The sequence below is a fragment of the Dreissena polymorpha genome, chromosome 9 (genome assembly GCF_020536995.1).
Source record: "Dreissena polymorpha isolate Duluth1 chromosome 9, UMN_Dpol_1.0, whole genome shotgun sequence".
In the NCBI taxonomy this organism is placed as follows: domain Eukaryota; kingdom Metazoa; phylum Mollusca; class Bivalvia; order Myida; family Dreissenidae; genus Dreissena; species Dreissena polymorpha.
In genome coordinates, this window is record NC_068363.1 from 53,705,507 (window position 1) to 53,709,846 (window position 4,340).

Here is a 4,340-nt window from a genome sequence, read left to right on the forward strand (position 1 = left end):
GGCATTGGTGTAACATGTGTATGTTCTTATTATGCGTTTTCCACGTGGTACAGACTTTGAATCAAACAGCAATTGATGAAAAGAGGACACAATGACATTATTTTAAAGACCAATGTACAGATGGTCGGGGAGACCTGTAACGTAGCAAGGCACATACAGAACGCTCTTCAAGAATACCACTTGTAACAAAATGTCGGCTACCTAATCCAAAAACTACTACCGACAATCCCCACATCTGATCACATGTTATTCCGTTCCCGGACCGACCATGGGCCATACTTAGGAGATATTGTAACTATATGAGTGGCTAAATATTAACCGGTCCATTGTGAAATCTCTCCGTGCATTTGCGAGGCATGAGAATTCACCGATGAAATTTGCAACACTAACGCTGTGAGTAACGAAATTACCCGCAGATCAACCAATGTAGTGTGAAAGATGTATTGTGCCCGCTGCAGATGAGATACTTATATGTAGAAGAGACAAAAACAATTCTACCTTCTGAATCTCTCCCGCATTTGCTGAGCGGCGGAGCGCTTGAACACGCAAAACCACGCCGTAAATGACTGACGGAAAATTCGGCTCGAGAAGTTAATTTGGTCCGACGAATACGTCAAGACCATGGAACAAATATGGAAATTCAATCTGAGAACTTTAAAATGGTTAATTTTCCACATTAAACATATATGTTATATTGACAAGTAACGATTAAGCTTACTTCTTTGTTATGATGACAATAACTGCTACAGTGATGACTATTTCGACGATTCCGTAGTCGATGAGGCAGTCAATGTCGACGATTCCGTAGTCGATGAGGCAGTTGATTGTGTTTCAGGCGCTTGAGATGTTGACGCCTCTACAGTTTATTCGGAGCATAAAAAGTAGTACCATTAACATTTCATATTGCAAAACATTCCCTCTCAGGTGTGGCAATTTCCTGTCTTCATCACACATTTGCGTTTCTATTGTACAAGTGTTACTAAAATTATAAAATTTGTAACAACAGAGAAACAAATAAAATAAAAGCAGTTGATGTATAAGTAACATATCCCGTTATCGACTGTTTTATGGCAAATACAGTCAGTTTTATAAAGGAATCACAGCAATGCATGGTTGTTGTTACTAATTAAGGATATGCTGTTGAATATTGAATATCTAAACATTTTGAAACCCTTTAACGGGACTGAAGGGTTTGGTGAGTGACCGCAAATATTGATGTCGACAATTTGGCCGTTAAAAATGACGTTAGCAAAACATAAAAAAGCGACTAGAATCCAATTAATGTATTGAGTAGATAATTTTTTCACATATTTTGGCACGTATTGAACTTTGTCATTATTGATGCTTTATATTGATAAATGTAAACATTGTATCTAAAAGCTCCAGTAAAAACAAGAATACAATAAAAGACGGAAAAAAGTAACCCTAAACTGGGCTCGAACCAATGACCCCTGGAGAATAAGTCTATCGCCTAAGGCGTGAAAAGGCTACTACAATTTACAAATTAAATAGTTAAATATATAGCTCAATACATTTACATCATTCAATACTCAAGAGCATGATGAGGCGGGCTCGATTCTTCGTATGTTAGGGTTTGTTAGAGAAAAGTCACACAGGAAGCTAAATGCTGGATAAGAACTTAACAACCGTAAAAAGGCGTTGTGATATAAAGGGGCCTCACGTTTGGACAAATTGACAAAATAAAAAAATAAAACTTTCAGAATCGCAAATTATCGCTCTAGTTTTGATATATGTGAGGAAACACTAATAATGAACATTCACCATGCACTAAAATATCCATTATGTGCATCGTTTGGCGATTTGAAAACCTGAAAATTAAAACGCGTTGCAAAGCAAAACAATTGAATAATTTGGAGAGTTCTATTGCTGTCGTTATATTTTGTGAAACTAAGAGGATTGCTTATATAAAGTATAAAATACCACACTGCGTGTATGAGAATGGATGGCTGACTGGTCTAAGTGATAAGACTTTTACTCAAGGGGTTAGTGGTTCGAGCCCAGTCCAGTTTAGGAACTTTGTTTTTTTCTTTAGTTTTTTTCCCCTGGAACTTTTTAGATCCAACGTTTAGATCCGTCAATACATTTTGTAAAAGCATTTAATGACATACTTCAATATCCAAAATCTGTTTAAAGGCCGCTTTAAGATTGTATGTTATTGAACATCATAGCAGACCGAAACTACTAGTTATAAATTGGGACCAAACTGTAGTCCTGAGATATCTAATGTTGTAATATGTATGTACAAATCCGATTGAAAAACTATGAGTAAAATATTAAGTACAATGTTAGAAGTCGCTATGTTTAGCAAATAAGTCGTTTGCATATACTACGCCTTGTGTTTACTAAACTGTTATGTTAAGACTCTGTATTAGTTTATTAGTTTTCGTCTAGGAATCGCGTTTACATAGATAAAAGGATATTCTACTAACTTAAGCAACTAGTAATAAGTCACATATAATTTATTATTATCGGGTAAAAGCAATATATTTCAAGGGAAAATATTCCAGGAGCCTAAATTAAATCATCTATTTCAAATAGTACGTTATAATTTTTACGTTGCATGTGCTTAATTTAAGTGTCAGTTATATTACAAAGAACTTAATATACTTATGTTTGCTTATTTATAATTAAAAAAAAGTAAGTAAACTAAAAAGTATCGCTGTTAACATTCGGCTTCTCATTTGATTATAGAAATTTTTGTGATGTTTAAACACAGATCGAAAAATATGTATCGAGTTGTAGCAAATACTTGAAAATAGTATTTATATCAAGTATACCTATTGGATGAGATCAAAACATAACTTAATTCATTTTAAAAGTATTGTATGATCGTGTATTAAGTTATACAGTTTATCGATATTTTATACATTGTGTATTGAGTAAAAGGGCATCAATTATTTATGGTGTCAAAGACAGACGTTAATATGTTTAAGATAAAATAACAATTATAAGGCTCAATTGAACATTTAATTTTGTTTAAAAAAAATTCGGGTTGATCGGGCTTATATAAGGCAATGTGTACGTTATACATTTTTTCCGTTGGGCTCATTTTTGCGCATTTATCGCTCCCGCCTTGCTCGAATTATATTAATAACGCGATTATTTGCCTATATTTTTGTTGTTTTCCATTATTCAAAGTGTCAGCACGTCTATTAAAATATAACAAATAGCCAATAACCCATAGATTGCGACCAATTCGTACCCCAGGGACAGTATTTGATGAAACAAAACTAAGTAGAGAACCACCATATGATGTCGCTCACAAAATATTTAATTCCAGACCCTTGCGGTTTCAGAAAATGCGTTATCATATAAGTGACACATTGACCGATATTTTGTCGAGCGTCATTCAACTGCAAGTCGATACATATAAAATAAAGTTCTCAATTAAAGTGATGCATAGATACAGTGTATTTAAATATACCACTTGAGTGATACTATTTGAGATATTTCAATGAAAAAAAGTAAATATTGCACAAAATAAATGTCCGAGAACCTGCGTCAACCCTTTTACACGCGCGATACAGTTCGTTGAATAAACATTCGATTGTAAGCCTTAACTACTAAATTTGTAATATGTATTAAATGACTTAAATAATGAACTAGCTACTGTTTGTGAATGTAAGTTTAAAACGATGTACCTACCGTCAGTCTGCGTGCTGCAGTTGAGGTCAGATCGAGTGACGTTTGATATGCTACGCCCCTTCAGGTGCGCGGGCTCATTACACAGGGCGGGATCGAGCTTGGGCTGGCAGCCGTGTACTATTTCAATGAGCTGGCAGTCGCAGATCAGCGGGTTCTTATCTAGATCACTGGTTAAACAACATACTTTTAACGACATCAGTTTAAATATATCGAGATATTTTAACAGACCATTTGATACGCAAATAAAACGATACGTTTCATATTTTACCTCTGATACTCAAAACATTCCCCTTATACTAAAGCTTGTAAATTAAGACCTTTTGAAAATAATTGCCTCAATTAATGTACATGTATATGTATATAAACTGTTGTACGATGAATGTTAATTAAACGGCACTTTGCATGTCAAGTACAAGGACGGTCTTGAATATTGCCATTGTTTAGTCGTCAGAGCCTAAGCAGGGCTATGTTTTGTTGTTTAGATGAAACTTATTTACGATCTTTCTAGCACATAGTTGTTTGGGAAAAGTATATACATACATTACTAACTTGATAGTTGAAAATATTTAGTAGATGAAAATCATTTTATGAACGCGTACCCTTTGTTAGGTGGGTAGATAAGGTGGACCGATGTTTGAACTTGTTGCATCTTCCACAGATAAGTGGAAGTGTAT